This window comes from Pristiophorus japonicus, chromosome 6, assembly GCF_044704955.1.
Source record: "Pristiophorus japonicus isolate sPriJap1 chromosome 6, sPriJap1.hap1, whole genome shotgun sequence".
Classification (NCBI taxonomy): Eukaryota; Metazoa; Chordata; class Chondrichthyes; family Pristiophoridae; genus Pristiophorus; species Pristiophorus japonicus.
In genome coordinates, this window is record NC_091982.1 from 207760767 (window position 1) to 207783054 (window position 22288).

The following is a 22288-nucleotide window of genomic DNA, read 5'->3' on the forward strand; positions in this document are numbered from 1 at the left end:
ATTAGGAACAGGAGTAGGCCATCTAGCCCCTCGAGCCTAGAACCAGTCTAGTGAACCATTGTTGCACTCCCTGTAAGGCAAGTATGTCTTTCCTTAGGTAAGGCCACAGTATTCCAGGTGTGGCCTCACCGATGCCCTTTATAATTGTAGTAAGACCTCTTTACTGTGGTCTGCACAGGGTGGACTTAAAGAATGATTTATTTGGGAATTGGGAAAGAGTGGGAATTTTTGGCAAGTATTGGGTAAGTAGAAGTTGTAAAAAGTGAAATTTAGTTTAACATTTTGATTTAAAGCTCGAACTTTAAAACTGCAGTTAACAGAAGTTGCCTGCCAGTGGCACGTAACTGTCAGTCAGCTGTAAATGTTCGTCTTGAATAGGTGTTAATCACAGGGGACAGGGGAGCTGAGTCGACACTTGTAAATTGTGTGTAGCTCTTAAGAGTTTAATGGGCAAAAATTGCCCCTATCCTTAAGGCCTGTTACCACGGCAAATCGGTGGCCATGCTGCGGAGTGCAGTGGCGTTAGTGCAGGCCTGGAAGTCGAAATTCCCATCCTGAAGTGGCGTTCCAGCTTCTAACTGCCTCTGGGAATGAGGCTATGCATGTCGCAAGGAATTGTGGGAAATTAAAAAGATTATGAATTCAAGGGGCAATACATTCAGAACTAATAATAATAACAATGAAGTGAAAAAATGCAGTTTTCAGCCTTACTGCCTTTAATATTAACAGTAAAAAATTAAAAAGAAGACCCAAATGGGAGTTTTTAGCACATAAAGCTGAATTCCTTGATGAACCTCAAAAAATGAGATAAGTGCTTTCACACTAACACAAATGGCTCAGCAAACCAGGGAAGGGGCACCCAGGGTCTCACATACAACAGTCCAACTTTGTAAAGGGGATCAACGCTGCAAGAGAGATCCTCTATCCACAAGGGCAAGGAAGCCCTCCAGAAAGAGCAATGTGGGATTACATCACCGAGGCAGTCATTGTCAGCAGTATCACCCCCACCACCTGGCTCCAGCGCCCAAAGAAGCTTCATGACCTAGTCGAGGCCAGTGAATGCATCTTCAAGATCTGTCTCCTACCAACTGAATCACTAACCTCACACACTCCTCAATGCACGATTTCAGACCCCACCACAATCACTTACCTACCAACAACCTGTACCAATCACGGGGCACATCTCGCATTCCTAGCCTCACATCACCCCCTTGGAGCAGATGATGCAGGCCGTTCTTGGCAGGGGCATGGCTGAGCCCTTGGTCAGTGGTGGGGCAGAAAAGATACAAGATGCTGGTGTCCTCATAGAGTATCCTCCTTTTGGCATGCACCTCTTGCATTCCTGCCCTCCCCTCGCCACAACTCCACCCTAGTGTCTTCCTCATTTCACACATCCGAGAAACACTGTGACTATTTGCATTGTGTTTTTTTCTGCGCCTGCATCCTCTGGACTCTGCCCCAGACACCTCTCGTGCATGCACACTCTCCTTGGATCTGAAACCGGAACCGTAAGTAGGTCCCCGACAGGTTCGCATGGAGTCCACTGCTGAAATATTTTCTGCTGCTGCTGCTGGATTTGCTTCCAGCCTTTGCATTATTACAGCCTTCGGTGGGAGAGAAAACATCGGAGGTAGTAGGAGAGAGAGAGAGAGAGGGGCGGCGAGAGAGGTGTAGCGGGCGGGCGCAGCGAGGAGAGGTGGCAGGCGTGAGGGGGGAGCGAGAGGGGAGGAAGAGAGACACAGGAGGGAGCGAGAGAGAGGGTGGGAGAGGGAGAAGGAGAGAGAGAAGAAGGGGAGAGAAAGACGGGGGAGAGAGTGAAAGCGGCAGGGAAAGAGAGAGACACGGCGGGGAGTGGGGGGAGAGAGAGAGACACGTTAAGGGTGGAGAAAGAGACATGGAGGGAGAGAGAGAGAGATGGGGTGCGGGAGAGAGAGATAGAGAGGAGAGCGAGGGGGGACAGAGAGAGAGAGAGGTGGGAGAGAGAGAGGGGGAAGAGGATAGAGAGGTTGGGGGAGAGAAAGAAGGGGATGGGGAGTGTGTTGCACAGTAAGTTAGCACTGGACTTGAAATCTTTCGCCCCCAGCGTGAATTTTTCTCGGGTAACGCTGCAACCATTTTCAGCAGCCGTTAACCTGAGTTATGGTAACACTGGCAACTCTTTTGGCGGCCACAAATGTTCCCCCAGTAAGTTTATGTCAGACATCCAGTGACCATAAAAATTTACATAGGTTCTTCTCTCAGAGAACAGTAATCTATAAATTAATTCAGTGTATAAATAAATTGTCCCACATTTTTCATGATGCAAAATATTAAGATTATCTGCTAGTTCTAAATGACTCTGATAATTTGTCTTATTTGGCCTGTATGTCTCTGTTCTAATAAAGATCACTAAAAAAAGTGAACTAACAGTTGTCCCACATTGTCTTTAGGCTTCTTCTTTTCGATACTGGTTGGTTAAGAGGCTGTGAGATAGATGTGGGGCAAAGACTGCAAAGATCATTTTTGAGAATTGGAGTGCTCTGCAGATAATTAAAAAAAAACAATTTATAAGAGAAAAGACTTGCTGTTTCAAGAACTCTAATACCCTAGGAATGAATAGGGAATAGATTTGTTCTCCTCTGATGTGATTATAAGTGGAGTACCCCATAATTAAGTTCTTCATAACTTTCCATTACTGCTTTTGACAAAGTAAAAAATAAGCCATTTCTGAATGTTAATGCGATAGATTTGAATGGTGTTTATTTGTGAGTTATCTGGTGCAATTGATCTTTGGTGTCATTGTATAAATTTGTATAATTTCATATTTCATTTTTAGTGACTTATGAGTTTCTGTACTAAATGGGGAGGATTGGAAGAGTTAAGACATTGATACTGCACCATGTCAAGTACTGACGTTGCTTGGAACAAAAATAGCCATCCCCAACGGCCTCAGCCTGGCGGCACACAGATGGCCGCACTTTGGGTGTACTGGAGACATATGTAACTCAAGTTTATATTTACAGATCTAAAATAGCCCTGAACTTGCCTGCAGTGTGAACAGCATTCTTCCCAGCACATGTTTGCTGTGATTTATCTGAGTACTGGGTGTCATATTATTTTATTGTTTGCAAATTTATAAGCACATTAAATGGGATGCTTATCTTAACATGAAATAACACTTTTTGCACTCCAGTACAAACGGAATCTATTAGCATTATAGTGCCAACACTAAATTCCTTTGAAAATCAAATCCAGCAACTGGATGCAACATATCCAGTCTTATCATGACTAATGTTACTCACTCATTGTTAGGGTCAGCAAACAGATTAAGGCACAAATTACCCAGAAAGGCAGATGTTCTTTGAGATGGCGCACATCTTTATATTTGTGTTTGTTGCCATGGTTAGCTCATTATTGGCCTAGGTTGTTTGTATTTTTCCTGTAACCCACTAGGAGCCAAACAAACAATAAATCAGGTGCACCTCAGATTTATTTCTTCCATATGCTCTTTGCATAACACAAGCACTGCAGCATGCAGTGAGAGGTGAGCTGCCAAATAAGAACATTTTAATACTAATCAGTTTATGAAAAAAAATAAAGTGCATCGTCTAAGGAACCCAACAGATGCTGATGATGGTGATGTATAAGGTTCTTACTAAAGCAGAGATGTTGGTACAGCATCCTTCCCTAATGTTGTAGTTACCTACCATTTCCGCATAAATACTTGCTATTAGAGTAATTACAGTTAATCCTGCTCCAAATATTTAACCAATTATTATTTTGTGTTGGACTTTTGTCAATTTCATGATAAAATTAGTCTTTTTCCAAAAATGCGAGCACTGTTGTATACTTAAATAGTCATAAATATGTCCAGATACGCTTTTGCGCAGTAAAGTCATGAAAGGAAGATGGATGATACTGTTCCTAAATAAAACAAAGTGCAGCTATAAATAGAGATAAATTCGACATCAACTTGTCCTTCCATAAGTTTAAAATAAACATCATTAATCAGCGTTTGATAAAACAAACTAAATTTGGATAACTGTAAAATTTGTGTTTTAAAGCTATTAAAATAAATCTCAGAGGCTATTTGCCTGGATTTTCCTCTAGAATAGAAATGAGCTACCCCAGACACAGAAGGAATAATGATATTGACAGACAATAATATAAAAACAGGTTGATGTATTTTGCGATACAGGTGGCAGCAGCCTGATTAAAATACTCAAAACTGCATGGTGGTCTTCTGATGGACTTAAACCTTGAACATGACATTAGCAGAAATGAAGGGGAACGGATATTGGCTCAGTCATTCTCAGGTTGCATAAGGTAAGCTGCTTTGTCTCAACCCCAAGCAATTACCTTTCCGATCCCACTAAGGATTCCATGTTGGAGAGGAGAGCAGCTGTTTTAGAATGCAATTTTGTTGAGCAGTTTAGTTCAGCTGTCAATTGGCATCATTCCCTTTGCTGCATCATAAAATGATAGCAGCACTGAGTCCAGTTAAAGATGTAGTTTTAACTGGTCGTGGAAATATACATTATTACCAAATAAATAACAGTGATGCACTTGCATTCAACTGGAAAATGCTGAGCCATCCCCTTTAAGCAACAGAAATGATCAATAATCTTTTGGAAAGATTGGTATGATCTGCCTTCAGAACGAATAACAACATTACTTATTTAATTATGACATGTTTGTTTCAAAATTCAAAATTATTGTATCTAAAGTTATTTTCAAAATTAACAAGATTATAATTTATCTAAAAGATCAATAATTAATGACTAATACACATAGAAGAAAGAAAGAACTTACAATTATATAGCACCTTTCACAACCTTAGGATGTCCAAAATTGCTTTACAGCCAATGAAGTGTCTCACTGTTGTAATGTAGGAAATGCAGCAACCAGATCCCACAAACAGCAATGAGATAAATGGCCAAATAATCTGTTTTAGAGATAGATGTTGCTTAAAGGATAGATACTGTCCAGGACACCGGGGAGAACACCCCTGCTTTTCAAACAGAGGCAATGGAATATTTACGCCCACCTGAGAGGGCAGATGAGGCCTCAGTTTTTCATCTCATTTGCAAGACAACGGCCGAGAAATTTGTCTCAGGCGGTGGCACAAACCAAGTGGTATTGGATCGGCCACCCGTTATATGTAGTGCCTGATGGGCAGCCGATTCGATCCCACCCATTTTGCACCACCGCCCGAGTCGAATTTCTCAGCCATTGTCTTTCAAATGAGATGATAAACTGAGGGCAAATTTCTAGGCCAATGCCTCCAACAGTGTAGCCCTCCTTCAGTACAACAATATTTTTTCGGCCTGGATTTTGTGCTAAAGTATCTGGAGTGTTGAATGAGCCCACGGCCTTCTAACCTCGAAGCTACCACTGAGCCACTGAGCCAAGACTGACAAAATGTGTCAAAATTAATGCATATGATCTGTTAGTATTCAGAAACTGGCATTTTCACAAATTTTATTATGCAAATTTCAGACACCAAGGACAGAATTTTCTGGGGTCTGTGCGGGCGGGAATGGAGGCGGGTCAGATGGGAAATTTGAAATAAGTTGGAACAGGTTGGGAACCCGCTGTCAGCCCACCCCCATGTGCCTTTCCCTCGAGCGCGTTTGCTTGTGTGGCAGCGACCCGGCCGGCAGAGGTGGGCGACCCGACTGAAATAATTTTCACCTTGTCAGACACTTAAGTGCCTTTTTCCCCCTTACATTTAAAATTTCCCTGCATGGCCATGGGTTTCACGCAGCTCGAGAACCTCGTCGGTCAGCCTGTGATGGGAGTTAAGTGGGCATTACGTCAGCTGATTAATGGCAGCATCAAATGTACTATAAAAGCTCCCACCGTACAGCTGATCACTTTCCTCAGGCAGAATCTATTACTGACTACATTGTCAGCACAGATTTAACTTTCTACAGGCTACAAGTGTTTCCAGCAATGCTTCCATCCAGTGTTACCTCATTGGAAGAATCTCCCTCACCATTGACAGATTGTTTCTCTCATCTCTATTTGACCTGCCATCTATTCCATAAGCATGGGTGCCATTTATAATGTCTCACCTTGGTCCTCAGAATCAGACCACAATGAGCCTCAACATCCACAGCACTAGGCACACCATTAGCAGCAACAACAACAACACCAACCTTCTCCGCAACCACCTGATGCTGCACAGGACAGAGGGGATCAGCACCTGACCACATTGTTGCCCGGGAGGCCAGGGATGGCCTCATCATATCCAGATTTATGCTGTACACCCACAGCAACACCATAAAAGACCTCCACAATAACCAAGCCATTCCTTTCACACTGACTATCCTTGCTGGAGGTTCCATTATGTCTCACCAGTCACTGCAACTCACTAAGCCACTTCCAAAGGTGCACACAACTATGTCCAAGACAGCAAAGTAGTGAAAATAAAGGGGCCAAAATTCCCCATCGACCCAATTGAGGGCAGTAACTGACACGAGACAGAACTTCCTCCGACCAAAATTTTTTTAATGGAAGTACCTGGTGGTCCCGGAGGAATGAACACTTCCAATCCGAGACCAAGATGCGCGGCTCAGTGCAGTGGCCCATGCATCCCAGGAACGTACAAGCATCCTGCGATCACACGGGTCTGGACAACCAATGAACATGGAGTATTCTTATTGATAATAATGGTGAGTCTGTATGTATCGAGCTCCCATTATTATCAGTGAGAATACCCGCAAAAACACAGAAACACAAAACATGAATTAAAAAAACACCTCACATATTTAAAATTAATTGAAATTGAATTAAATTAAATGTTTTAGTAAAAAAAAAAAGTTTGAATTTTTTTAATATGTTTTAATAAGATTAAAAATAAACATACCTTAAAGGACAGGGTTTTTAATTTAAAAATTAGTGATAAAACTTAATTTTTCTATCTTTTAAAACTCTTACACTTTTATCAGGTATAAGAGTTTTAAAGACATTCGCTGGGCAAGAGTTGGTCAAATAGCCCAAATCTCCACCCGCAATGGCCCTTTGTCCCGGGGATGTGTGCAATTTGTCAAAATTGTTTTTGATAGATCACAAGTGCAGGGTTTCGGCGCATCCGCTTCACCCACCAATACCCGGAACTAGCGAGGCCTCTTCGGGCACGTTCGCACATCACCAACACCCAGAAAGGCCACAATTCACGGCCCATTAACTACAAGATGTCTTCTACATTTTCTCTGCGGGTTTCCTGCCCAGCAGCCCAGCTGCATGTCAGGCAGCAATGCCTGCAGCACAAGACCAGAGCTGGGTAAAAGAGAGCAGGTAGGGAGGCATTGAGACATCGCGATGGGTGGGGGGTGGCTCTCATAGTCAGAGGGGAGAGATCGTGGGGGGGGAGGATATGGTAGTCATGGCAGCAGATGATGGTGGGGTGAGTAGATGGTGGTCTGGGGGGAGAGACCACGGGAGGGCAGCTGGTGGCTAGTGTGCAGATGGTGGTCGGGGGGGCAGCTGGTGGTTGGGGTGGCAAATGGTGGTCAGTGGGGTGTCTCGCCCTTGGCCCTCCATTCACCATGACATTCTGCAGCTACCGATCTGCTCAACCACACCCTCACCTCCACCATTGATGCCCTAGTCCCCATTAAATCCATTACTCTCTTCCTGGCCATTCACCCTGTAAGGCCTCCATATCCGCTCCCTACAGTCCAAGGGACACAGACTGGAATGGATATGGCAAACAACTGGTTTAGCCATTCACCATCTGATCTGGCTGGACCACATAAAGCGTTATTGGCTCTCGTTCTCGTCTGCAAAAATTGCTCACTACCCTGGAATGCAAAGATAACCCCCGGCTTCTAATTTCTACTGCTAACTGTCTCCTTAAACCTCTCTCCCCATCTCCTCCACCCCCACCTCCAATCACAAGTGCGCGGAGCTCATGGGCTTCTTTGTCACTAAAATTGAGATCATGCGATTAGCTGCCTCTGACTCACTTCCCTTAGTCCACCGGGCCAAACTTCCTCCAATTTACCCCTCTGCTCTTGCCCTGAATTCGCATATTTCTCTAATTTCTCTTCTATTTCCCCTCATGCCCTCTCCGAGCTCATCTTGACAATGAAACTCACCTCCTGCTCCCTCGACCCCATTCTCACTAAACTGCTGATCACCCAACTTCCCTTCTTGACTCCCATGTTGGCTGATATTGTAAATGGTTCTCTCTCCTCAGGTATTATTCCCCTCGCCTTCAAATCTGCCATTATCACCCCTCTCCTCAAAAAAACAAACCCTTGACCCCTCTGTCCTTGCACACTATCGCCCCATCTCCAACCTCCCTGTCCTCTTCAAATTCCTTCACATTGCTGTCACCTCCAAAATTCATGCCCATCTTTCCTGCAACTCCATGTTTGAATCCCTCCAATCAGGGACAGTACCTGCCACAGTACCGAAACAGCTCTCATCAAAGTCACAAATTACATGCTATATGATTGGCACAAAGGTAAACTATCCCTCCTCATCATTCTCAACCTTTCTGCAGCTTTTGACACGGTTGACCACTCCATCCTTCTCCAACGCCTCTCCACCTTCATCCAGCTGGGTTTGACTGCACTTGCCTGGTTCCATTCTTAGCTAGCTAATCGTAGCCAGAGAATCACCCCGTATCTTTATCTCTGGTGTCCCCCATGGATCTATCCCTGGCCCCCTCCTATTTCTCATCTACATGTTGCTCCTTGGCGACATCATCCAAAAACACAGCGTCAGTTCCCACATGTACTCGAATGAAACCCAGCTTTACCTCACTACCAATTCTCTCGACCCCTCCACAGTCTCTAAATTGTCAGACTGCTTGTCTGACATCCAGTACTGGATGAGCAGAAATTTCCTCCAATTAAATATTGGGAAGACCGAAACCATTGTCTTTGGTCCCTGCCACAAACACTGTTCCCATAGCCACTGACTGCTTCCCTCTCCCTGGCAACTGTCTGAGGCTGAACCAGACTGTTCACAACCTTGGTGTCATAAGAACATAAGAACATAAGAATTAGGAACAGGAGTAGGCCATCTAGCCCCTCGAGCCTGCCCCGCCATTCAATAAGATCATGGCTGATCTGGTCGTGGACTCAGCTCCACTTACCCACCCTCTCCCCGTAACCCTTAATTCCTTTATTGGTTAAAAATCTATCTATCTTTGACTTGAAAACATTCAATGAGCTAGCCTCAACTGCTTCCTTGGGCAGAGAATTCCACAGATTCACAACTCTCTGGGAGAAGAAATTTTTTCTCAACTCGGTTTTAAATTGGATCCTCCGTATTTTGAGGCTGTGCCCCCTAGTTCTAGTCTCCCCCACCAATGGAAACAACCTCTCTGCCTCTATCTTGTCTATCCCTTTCATGATTTTAAATGTTTCTATAAGATCACCCCTCATCCTTCTGAACTCCAAGGAGTAAAGACCCAGTCTACTCAATCTATCATCATAAGGTAACCCCCTCATTTCTGGAATCAGCCTAGTGAATCGTCTCTGTACCCCTTCCAAAGCTAGTATATCCTTCCTTAAGTAAGGTGACCAAAACTGCACGCAGTACTCCAGGTGCGGCCTTACCAATACCTTATACAGTTGCAGCAAGACCTCCCTGCTTTTGTACTCCATCCCTTTCGCAATGAAGGCTAATATTCCATTTGCCTTCCTGATTACCTGCTGCACCTGCAAACTAACCTTTTGGGATTCATGCACAAGGACCCCCAGGTCCCTTTGCACCACAGCATGTTGTAATTTCTCCCCATTCAAATAATATTCCCTTTTACTGTTTTTTTTCCAAGGTGGATGACCTCACACTTTCCGACATTGTATTCCATCTGCCAAACCTTAGCCCATTCGCTTAACCTATCCAAATCTCCTTGCAGTCTCTCTGAATCCTCTACACAACCCGCTTTCCCACTAATCTTAGTGTCATCTGCAAATTTTGTTGCACTACACTCTGTCCCCTCTTCTAGGTCATCTATGTATATTGTAAACAGTTGTGGTCCCAGCACTGATCCCTGTGGCACACCACTAACCACTGATTTCCAACCGGAAAAGGACCCATTTATCCCGACTCTCTGCTTTCTGTTCGCTAGCCAATTCTCTATCCATGCTAATACATTTCCTCTGACTCCGCGTACCTTTATCTTCTGTAGTAACCTTTTGTGTGGCACCTTATCGAATGGCTTTTGGAAATCTAAATACACCACATCCATCGATACACCTCTATCCACCATGCTCGTTATATCCTCAAAGAATTCCAGTAAGTTAGTTAAACATGATTTCCCTTTCATGAATCCATGCTGCCTCTGCTTGATTGCACTATTCCTATCTAGATGTCCCGCTATTTCTTCCTTAATGATAGTTTCAAGCATTTTCCCCACTACAGATGTTAAACTAACCGGCCTATAGTTACCTGGCTTTTGCCTGCCCCCTTTTTTAAACAGAGGCGTTACATTAGCTGCTCTCCAATCCGCTGGTACCTCCCCAGAGTCCAGAGAATTTTGGTAGATTATAACGAATGCATCTGCTATAACTTCAGCCATCTCTTTTAATACCCTGGGATGTATTTCATCAGGACCAGGGGACTTGTCTACCTTCAGTCCCATTAGCCTGTCCAGCACTACTCCCCTAGTGATAGTGATTGTCTCAAGGTCCTCCCTTCCCACATTCCTGTGGTCTGCAAATTTTGGCATTGTTTTTGTGTCTTCCACTGTGAAGATGGAAGCAAAATAATTGTTTAAGGTCTCAGCCATTTCCACATTTCGCATTATTAAATCTCCCTTCTCATCTTCTAAGGGACCAACATTTACTTTAGTCACTCTCTTCCGTTTTATATATATGTAAAAGCTTTTACTATCTGTTTTTATGTTTTGCGCCAGTTTACTTTCGTAAACTATCTTTCCTTTCTTTATTGCTTTCTTAGTCATTTTTTGCTGTCGTTTAAAATTTTCCCAATCTTCTAGTTTCCCACTAACCTTGGCCACCTTATACGCATTGGTTTTTAATTTGATACTCTCCTTTAATTCCTTGGTTATCCACGGCTGGTTATCACTTCTCTTGCCACCCTTCTTTTTCACTGGAATATATATTTTTTTGCGCACTATGAAAGAGCTCCTTAAAAGTCCTCCACTGTTCCTCAATTGTGCCACCGTTTAGTCCTTGTTTCCAGTCTACTTTAGCCAACTCTGCCCTCATCCCACTGTAGTCCCCTTTGTTTAAGCATAGTACCCTCGTTTATGATACAACTTCCTCATCCTCAATCTGTATTACAAATTCAACCATATTGTGATCACTCATTCCAAGAGGATCTTTTACGAGGAGATTGTTTATTTTTCCTGTGTCATTACACAGGACCAGATCCAAGATGGCTTGCTCCCTTGTAGGCTAAGAAACAGTCCCATTTGCATTCTATGAATTCCTCCTCCAGGCTACCCCCTGCGATTTGATTTGACCAATCGATATGTAGGTTAAAATCCCCCATGACTACTGTCGTTCCTTTTTCACATGCCTCCATTATTCCCTTGATTATTGCCCGCCCCACCGTGAAGTTATTATTTGGGGGCCTATAAACTACGCCGACCAGTGACTTTTCTCTAATCTCTACCCACAATGATTCAACATTTTGTCATATTTGATTCTGACATGAGCTTCCGACCACATAGACCCACCATCACTAAGATCACGTATTTCTACCTCTGTAACATCACCCGACTCCGCCCCTGTCTCAGCTCATCTGCTGCTGAAACTCTCATCCATGCCTTTGTTACTATCATGCATGTGTGCTTGGGGTTACTGGCCACTAGGTGGCATGACTGTCGGAGGTCATTGGGCTGTACGCACGTGTGTGCAGCCCAGGTATAAAAGGCAAGCCATCTTGTAATGAAATCACTTTGTGCCCTAATAAAGCAGAGCCAGGTTTGTACCTGTGTTAGTTTACAGTATTCAGTCTATCAAGTTATTACATACATAACATTTGGCGACGAGGTGACTAAAGAACCTTAACATGCAAAAATGAACTCAATTGGAATTCTGGAGAGATTCGTGGAGGGAGAGGATGGGACAGATTTTGTAGCTCGCCTGGACCGGTACTTTGTGGCAAACAAAATGGAGAAACACACTGATGCAGTTAGGCGCAGGGCGGTCTTCCTCATGGTTTGCGGTCCGAAAATCTTTGGACTCATAAACAATCTTCTCTCGCCTGCAAGTCCAACGGACAAGAACATGAGGAATTGTGTGCTCTGGTACGTGACCATCTCAAACCAGAAGAAGACATCATCATCTCATGATATCGATTCTACAAGCACGTTCGTTCTGAGGGCCAGGATGTGTCAGAATTCATTGCCGACCTAAGACATCTTGCCCGTGTAAGTTCGAAAACACGTTGGGAGACATGCTGCGGGACTTCTTTATAATCGGTATCAACCAGGAGGTGATCCTGCGTAAGCTACTGGTGGCGGAAACGCCGGACTTGAGTAAGGCCATCACGATTGCCCAGGCATGCATGATGATGGACAAACACTTAAAGCAGATATCATTGGAAAATTGGAATTCGGCAAGTATTGTAAACAAGATTGTATCGTCGTTTGGCAGAGCTGCAAATGGCAGGGCCTACTCGGCTGCGTATGCGAAACCTGTGGCTGCTCAAAGTCCGCCAACGGGAATGAATCCAATTTCACTGTGTTGGCGTTGTGGGGGCAATCAACTCACTCATCAGTGTCGGATTAAACAGTACATTTGTAAAGGCTGTTTAAGACGGGGGCATCTCCAGAGTGTGTGTCCGCAACTGAGCAAGCGTTCTGCGACACATCACGTGGAGGCTGATCACCAGTATTGCGCGGATCCGGATATGCAATCCGAGATACCAGAGGAGGAAGTGTATGGACTGTATTCGTAAGTAACAAAGAGCCAATCGATAATGATTAATGTGAAACTTAAAAGTGTGCCGGTATAGCTGGATTTGGACACGGGTGCGAGTCAATCAATAATGAGCCAGAGAACATTCGACAAGTTGTGGGATACTGAGGCTGTGAAGCCTAACCTCAGTCCAGTCAATGCCAAGTTGCGTACGTACACTCAAGGACTCAAAGCGGTGATTGGCAGTGCAGTAATCAAGGTGTTGTATGATGGTGTGGTTCATGATTTACCATTATGGATTATTCCAGGCAATGGTCCAATGCTGTTCGGCAGGAATTGGCTCGAAAAAATCAAATGGAATTGGAACGATATCAAAACGTTGTCGTCGGAGGATGATACTCCATGTGCTCAAGTGCTGAGCAAGTTCTCCTCGCTGTTTGAACCAGGCATGGGCAAATTCACGGGAGTCAAGGTGCAGATCAACGTGGACTCGGATGCAAGACCCGTCCATCATAAAGCTCGGGCAGTTCCATACATAATGAGGGAGAAGGTCAAAATTGAGCTGGACAGACCCAGTGGGAAGGGGTCATATCATCGGTCGAATTTAATGAATGGGCCAGCCGCATTGTTTCTGTGTTGAAGATTGATGGCACTGTCAGGATTTGTGGAGACTACAAGGTTATGATCAACCGAGTTTCGAAACAGGATCAATACCCGTTACCGAAGGCTGATGATCTGTTTGCAATGCTAGGCAGGGGGAAGTCGTTCACTAAACTGGATCGGACGTCGGCCTACATGACACAGCAGCTGGTCGAGACGTCAAAGAAACTTACGTGCATCAACACTCATAAAGGACTGTTTAGCTACAACAGGTGTCCTTTCGGAATTCGCTCGGCTGCAGCCATATTTCAGAGGAACATGGAGAGTCTACTGAATTCTGTCCCTAGAACCGTCGTGTTCCAAGATGACAACCTGGTCACAGGTCGTGACACCACCGAACATCTGAACAACCTGGAAGAGGTTCTACATCTGGACAAAGTGGGACTCAGACTGAAACGTTCGAAGTGTGTCTTCATGGCACCGGAAGTCAAATTCCTGGGGAGGAAAATTGCTGCTGACGGCATCAGGCCGAAGGACTTGAAAACCAAGGCCATCAAAAATGCACCCAAGCCTCAGAATGTGACTGAGCTGTGTTCGTTCCTTGGTCTATTCAACTACTCCGGTAAGTTCCGATCAAGATTGAGCATTTTATGAGAGCCACTGCACATGCTGCTAAGAAAAGGCAACAACTAGGTTTGGGGTACGTCTAAAGACAGAGCTTTTGAGAAAGCTACTAATCTGCTTTGCTCTAACAAGCTGCTGGTACATTATGATCCATGTAAGCGTCTAGTATTGGCCTGTGATGCTTCGTCATATGGAGTTAGTTGCGTGCTCCAACAAGCTAATGAGTCGCGTAAACTACAACCTGTTGCGTATGCTTCTAAAAGTTTGTCAAAGGTGGAAAGAGCCTTCAGCATGGTAGAAAAAGAAGCATTAGCCTGTGTGTATGGGCTTAAAAAGATGCATCAGTACCTGTTGGTCTTCGGTTTGAACTGGATCACAAGCTGCTCATTTCATTGTTTTCGGAAAACAAAGGTATCAATACCAATGCATCGTCCCGCACCCAGAGGTGGGTGCTGACATTATCTGCCTATGATTATGTCATTCGCCATAGACCTGGTACCAAGAATTGTGCTGATACACTGAGCCGTCTGCCGTTGCCCACACCAGAGGTGGAGATGCCACAACCTGCAGACCTACTGTTAGTTACAGATGCTTTTGAAAGTGAAGGAACCCCTGTCACGGCTCAACAAGTTAAGACCTGGACCAGCCATGAACCGATATTATCGGTTGTGAAACATTGTGTCCTTAGTGGTGATTGGTCTGCCATACCCAAGCAAATGGGTGACGAGACCAAACCTTACAACCGTCGCAAAGACGAACTATCCATTCAGTCAGATTGTTTACTGTGGGGTAATTGTGTTGTTATGCCTAAGAAAGGCAGAGAGAAATTTGTACATGACCTACATAGCACTCATCCCGGTATTGTCATGATGAAAGCCATTGCGAGGTCTCATGTATGGTGGCCTGGAATTGACTCTGATCTGGAATTATGTGTGCATCAGTGCAACACTTGCATGCAGCTAAGTAAAGCACCAGCGGAATCGCCGCTGAATCTGTGGTCATGGCCACCTAAACCATGGTCCAGGATCCACATCGACTTTGCAGGACCCTTCTTGGCAAAGATTGTTGTGGTGGATGAATATTCCAAGTGGATAGAGTGTATAATCATGTCATCCAGTACATCCACAGCTACCATTGAGAGCCTTCATGTCATATTTGACACTCATGGTCTGCCCAACATCGTTGTAAGCGACAACGGACCTTGCTTCACTAGTCTGGAGTTTCAAGAGTTCATGAAACTCAATGGTATTAAACATGTGAAGTCAGCACCATTCAAACCCGCATCTAATGGTCAAGCAGAGCGTGCTGTCCAAACAATTAAGCAGAGTATGAAACGTGTAACTCAAGGTTCACTGCAGACTCGCTTGTCACACATATTGCTTAGTTACAGGACAAGATCCCACACGCTTACCGGGATCCCCCCTGCTGAACTATTGATGAAGAGAGGTCTCATGACCAAGCTCTCTCTTGTCCACCCTGACTTGAAGGATCATGTTGAATACAGACATCAAAGTCAGCAGTGGTATCATGATTGCGCTGCCGTGTCACGCAACATTTCTGTGTAGAAACATGGAAACATAGAAAATAGGTGCAGGAGTAGGCCATTTGGCCCTTCGAGCCTGCACTACCATTCAATATGATCATGGCTGATCATGCAACTTCAGTACCCCATTCCTGCTTTCTCTCCATACCCCTTGATTCCTTTAGCAGTAAGGACACATCTAATTCCGTTTTGAATATATCTAACGAACTGGCCTCAACAACTTTCTGTGGTCGAGAATTCCACAGGTTCACAATTCTCTGAGTGAAAATGTTTCTCCTCATCTCGGTCCTAAATGGCTTACCACTTATCCTTCGACTGTGACCCCTGGTTCTTGACTTCCCCAACATTGGGAACGTTCTTCGTGCATCTAACCTGTCCAATTCCGTCAGAATTTTATATGTTTCGATGAGATCCCCTCTCTTCCTTCTAAATTCCAGTGAATATAAGCCTAGTCGATCCAGTCTTTCTTCATATGTCAGTCCAGCCATCCCAGGAATCAGTCTGGTGAACCTTCGCTACACTCCCTCAATAGCAAGAATGTCTTTCCTCAGATTTGGAGACCAAAACTGTACACAGTATTCAAGGTGTGGCCTCGCCAAGGCCCTGTACAACTGCAGTAAGACCTCCCTGCTCCTAATCGCAAATGCTCTCGTTATGAAGGCCAACATGCCATTTGCCTTCTTCACCGCCTGATGTACCTGCATGCCAACTTTCAATGACTGATGCACAAGGACACCCAGATCTCGTTGCACCTCCCCTTTTCCTAATCTGTCATCATTCAGATAATATTCTGCCTTCCTGTTTTTGCCACCAAAGTGGATAACCTCACATTCAACTACATTACACTGCATCTGCCATGCATTTGCCCACTCACCTAACCTGTCCAATTCACCCTGCAGCCTCTTAGAATCCTCCTCACAGCTCACACTGCCACCCAGCTTAGTGTCATCTGCAAACTTGGAAATATTACATTAAATTCCTTTGTCTAAATCATTAATGTATATTATAAATAGCTGGGGTCCCAGCACTGAATCTTGCTGTACCCCACTTGTCACTGCCTGTCATTCTGAAAAGGACCCGTTTATTCCAACCAGTTCTCTATTGACATCAATACATTACCCCCAATGCCATGTGCTTTAATTTTGCACACTTGTGTGGGATCTTGTCAAAAGCCTTGTGAAAGTCCAAATACACCACATCCACTGGTTCTCCCTTGTCCACTCTATTAGTTACATCCTCAAAAGATTCGAGAAGATTTGTCAAGCATGATTTCCCTTTCACAAATCCATGCTGACTTGGACCGATCCTGTCACTGCTTTCCAAATGTGCTGCTATTACATCTTTAATAATTGATTCCAATATTTTCCCCACTATCGATGTCAGGCTAACCGGTCTATAATTCCGTTTTCTCTCTCCCTCCATTTTTAAAAAGTGGGGTTACATTAGCTACCCTCCACTAAATTATGGTCCAGGTCCCATGTGAATTGCTGGTCCTGTTATGGCCAAGGAGGGTAACAGAGTGGTTATCGTCAAGCTCAAGAATGGGCAAACATGCAGGAAACATGTCGATCAGATAAAGCACATGGATGAACCGGAACAGTCTGAGGAAGACACAATCAGTGACCAACCAACCTACCCTCAGTCATCAGAGGACTCCGCTATCATCAATGAATCTGGACTTCCAATCCCTGACATGATCATTGCCACTCCCATCAGATCGGCTACCCAGCCCCCAGTCATAACAAACTCAGAACGCTCACCCAAAGCTGGAGTTGAACTGAGACGTTCAACTCGGGAGCGGAAAGCCCCGGTGTGTCTCAATTTGTAAAAAGACTGTTACTAATATCTTAAAGGGGGATATTGTCATGTATGGATGCTTGGGGTTACTAGCCACTTTGTGGTGCGACTGTCGGAGGTCATTGGGCTGTACGCACGTGTGTGCAGCCCAGGTATAAAAGGCAAGCCATCTTGTAATGTAATCACTTTGGGCCCTAATAAAGCAGAGCCAGGCTTGTACCTGTGTTAGTTTACAGTATTCAGTTATTACACTATTGAGTTATTACATACATAACAGTTACCTCTGGACTTGACCATTCCAATGCAATCCTAGCCATCCTCCTGTTATATCCTTGAATGCACAGATAATGATGCCACGAGTCAAAGTGTTGTACTTGAACTCTAGTGACTTTAGTCCTTTATTAATAACTCCAGAGTGAGGATCACACATGGTGGCCTGCCTGTTATAATAGGCCAAGCACTCCTATATAGGTAACCTACAAGTCTCCCACTGCTGTGCCTTCTGGTGGCACACCTTGTTATAGAATAAACAGTAGCCATGTAGGATACATGACATGACTCTCCCCCCAAGCCTTTAGTGCAAATCGCCTTTGCATTGACTGTGCTCTGGGCTTAGCTCTACCTGGTTGACACTTGGCGGGTTATTTCTATCTTGGGTGAGTGGTTGGTGTTTCATGTGTGTCCCTGACCACTCCATTCTCTCCCCTCCTCATATATAGATTATGCTGGAGGCTCATTACGTTCATATACATTCAAGTCCAGAAAAACTAGTTTGCATTACATTTGTGATTCAGTTTTGAGACAAGTACATTCGATCGGTGATACATTATCGATACGTACTAGGGATCGGTAACCAGTGCATAAGGACAGGCTAGTTCCAGAACTGCTGGATGGTGTCCAGGCAGTCTGGTGGCGGTGCGGTGCCCAGTGCTGGCAGTGGCAACCCAGTTGGCTCAGGTTGCCTGCTCTAGGGGCTGTTGCCGTTGCTCTTAGTGTCGGGCAGATTCACAGATGTCTCTGACCTCCCTGTCCTTTCTTTGCGCCCTGGGTCTCTGAGGAGCTGTCATCTAGTAGTGCACAGGGAACTGCTGACTCACTTGCCTGGGCGTTGTTTGGGTTGGGATCCTGGCTGGTCCCGGTCCCCTTTCGGAGAACTGTAGTGGGTGGCCCTTCATTCCCCAGTATGGCCTTGGTTGCAATGGGGTCTGGGGGCTGCCTCTTAGCACAATTTGGTTTTTCAGGCTCGTGGCCATCGGGTGCCTGCGAGACGGAGCCGATCGGGGTCAGGGTATCGATACCATTACTGTTGCCCTCCTGAGATCGCTTGTATATATTAACTGCTTGTGGTCACACTCCACGATGCACCACTCTGGTCCCAGGGATGCAGGCTACAGCATTGGGTAACTCGCTGGACCTGTGTGCTCTCGATGGGTGTTTGCCCACTGCATTGACTGTATGCAGTTGAAATCCTACATCGCACAACATTTCATTACTTATCGTGATTAACCGGTAGCTCCGATCACCATCGCGCAACTTTTCCTTGATTAATGCATGTATACAACTCTGATCATCAATTACACATTTTACATGATTGCAATCACGCAACTTTTCTTTGCTTATTGTATGTGCACAATTCTGATCATCAATTACACATTTTTCATCTAACTCACAGTTGCTATTACATTGCTTGAGTGTGTGGAACTGTCCCTTTAAGTGTGGTGGGTTGCAGGCCTCCTTTAAGAGAGCCTTGCTTTCTTTACCCCAATCCTCTTCTCCGTTTTGTGCCACGTGTTGCTCCATCAGCGCTGCACCTCGTGGTCTGGCCGCCACCATCTTTTTCTTCAGCTCATCACCTCGTGGTTCGGGTGCCATCTTTCCTCCCTCCATGATGTCGACTGCGGTGATCCTCTTCTCCCTGGGTTCTGCCACCGAAGCTGGGGAGTCGCCTTTGGATCCAATTTTCTTCCTCCGGAGTCCTGCCACTGGAGCCTGGAAGGTGCGATTTGGTCATCTCAGCTGGATCATCTCCACGTCTGTGCCTTGGGTGTTGTGCTGGTCTGCTCTCTGATGCCGGATCCAACCACAGGTGAGGCCTTGCTTTGCCTATGAGCACAGAGGATGTTGCTCGCTGGAGGGGTGAAGTCTTCCCACTTCCAATGGATCTTCTCCATCCACCTTCTTCCGAGTAGCATTGGTCTATCACCTGCAACAATCCATAGAGGTAACTTGTGCGCCGCGCCATCATGGAGTACCTTTACATCCGCACTACCAACGACTGGGATATGTTCATCGGTGTAGGTGCGCACCTTTGCCTGAGCCGGGACCAACTTGGGTCGTTCAGCCATAGTCTCTCAAAGGCTTCTTGATTCATTACTGACTGGCTCGCCCCCGTGTCCACTTCCATTAAGACTGGAACGCCATCTATCTCGACTTCCATCCTCAACGAGGAACTGTCGGTGGTGCAGGTAAACATGCTATATACCTCGTCGTGGGGCTGAGCTGCCTCTCTTCCTATCGTTTCAGAATCCGCACTGGATTCATGGCCATCTGCAGACTCTTCATAGACACAATGAGTCATATTTCTCTTACACATTTGCTAGAGGTGGCCTTTTGTGCTGCAGCCTTTGCATACATAGTCTTTAAAATGACACTGGTGAGTCCTGTGATTGCCTCCACAATGCCAGCATGGGGCTACTTGATTAGCCCCCCTCGACGGCCTCTGAGCTAAGGGACTCGGGGGCCTGTTCTCACTTCCCTGAGAAGGTTCGCGTTCTACAGTCCAGCCTCTAAAAGGCGCCACTCTGTGCACAGTACTTGCCGGGTTTGAGTCCTGAGGATGAGTCATCTGCCTGGAGCCGCAGGTCGAGGTCATGAATGCCTGGCTCACAGAGATGGCCTTCTGCAGTGTGACTGTGGCATCCGTCGACAGTAGCTTGCGAAGAAGGCCCTCATGGCCAATTCCAATGACAAAAATGTCCCGCAGCGCTTAGGTGGTCGCCGAAATCACACGGTGCTGCCAGCCTTCTGAGGTCTGCAGCATATTTCGCGATTTTCTGGCCTTCAGGCCATCGGTGGGTGTCGAACCGGTGTTTGGCTGTGAGGATGCTCTCTTTGGGCTTGAGTTGCGCATGGATCAGTGTTACGAGCTCCTCGTATGTCTTGGTCGTTGTCTTCGCTGGTGCCAGCAAGTCCCTGACGAGGCCATAGACGGTGGGCCCACAACTGGCTAGCAAGGTAACTCTGCGCTTGCCAGCCAGTGTGGCCGGGTTGTCTCCTGCCAGGTCGTTTGCTGTAAAGAAATGGTCGAGCCTCTCCACAAAGGCATTGCAATCATCATCATCGGTGAACTGCTGCAACGTACCAAGGGTAGCCATTTTCGCGTGAAAGTTCGTAATGTCGTCGTCAATTGTTATATTCTTGAATGCTCAGATAATGACTCCTCGAGGCAAAGTGTTGTACTTGAACTGTAGTGACCTTAGTCCTTTATTGATAACTCCAGAGTGAGGATCACACCTGGTGGCCTGCCTTTTATACTAGGCCAGGCACACCTATACAGCTAATCTACAAGTCTCCCACTGCTGTGTTCTCTGGTGGCACACCTTGTGATAGTACAAACAGTAGCCATGTAGGATACGTGACACCTCCCACATTCTACCATCCGTAAACTAGAGGTGACCCCAAAACTCTGCTGCCCAAATCCTAACTTGAACCAAGTCCCGTTCACCCATCACCCTTGTGCTCTCTGACCGACAATGGCTCCCAGTTAAGCAACGCTTTGATTTTAAAATTCTCATCCTTGTTTAACACATCCGTCCATGGCCTCGCCCCTCCCTATCTCAGTAACCTCCTCCAGCCCTACAACCAACGTTCCCGCTAAGTCTCGTGCAGAGAAACATAGAAACATAGAAAATAGGTGCAGGAGTAGGCCATTTGGCCCTTCGAGCCTGCACCACCATTCAATAAGATCATGGCTGATCATTCCTTCAGTACCACTTTCCCGCTTTCTCTCCATACCCCTTAATCCCTTTAGCCATAAAGGCCATATCTAACTCCCTCTTGAATATATCAAATGAGCTGGCATCAACAAATCTCTGCGGTAGGGAATTCCACAGGTTAACAACTCTCTGAGTGAAGAAGTTTCTCCTCATCTCAGTCCTACATGGCTTACCCCTTATCATTAGACTGTGCCCCCTGGTTCTGGACTTCCCCAACATCGGGAACATTCTTCCTGCATCTAACCTGTCCAGTCCCGTCAGAATTTTATATGTTTCTATGAGTTCCCGTCTCATCCTTCTAAACTCCAGTGAATAAAGGCCCAGTCGATCCAGTCTCTCCTCCTATGTCAGTCCAGCCATCCCGGGAATCAATCTGTTGTAACTTTGCTGCACTACCTCAATAGCAAGAACGTCCTTCCTCAGATTAGGAGACCAAAACTGAACACAATATTCCAAGTGAGGCCTCACTAAGGCCCTGTACAACTGCAGTAAGACCTCCCTGCTCCGATGCTCAATTCCTCTTTATGTGAAGGGCTTTTTCACCGCCTGCTGTACATGCATGCCACCTTTCAATGACTGATGTACCATGACACCCAGGTCTCGTTGCACCTCCCCTTTTCCGAATCTGCTACCATTCAGATAATATTCTGCCTTCGTGTTTTTGCCACCAAAGTGGATAACCTCACATTTATCCACATTATACTGCATCTGCCAATCGTTTGCCCTCTCACCTAACCTGTCCAAGTCACCCTGCAGCCTTTTAGCATCCTCCTCACAGCTTACACCGCCACCCAGCTTAGTGTCATCTGCAAACTTGGAGATATTACACTCAATTCCCTCATCCAAATCATTAATATATATTGTAAATAGCTGGGGTCCCAGCACTAAGCCCTGCG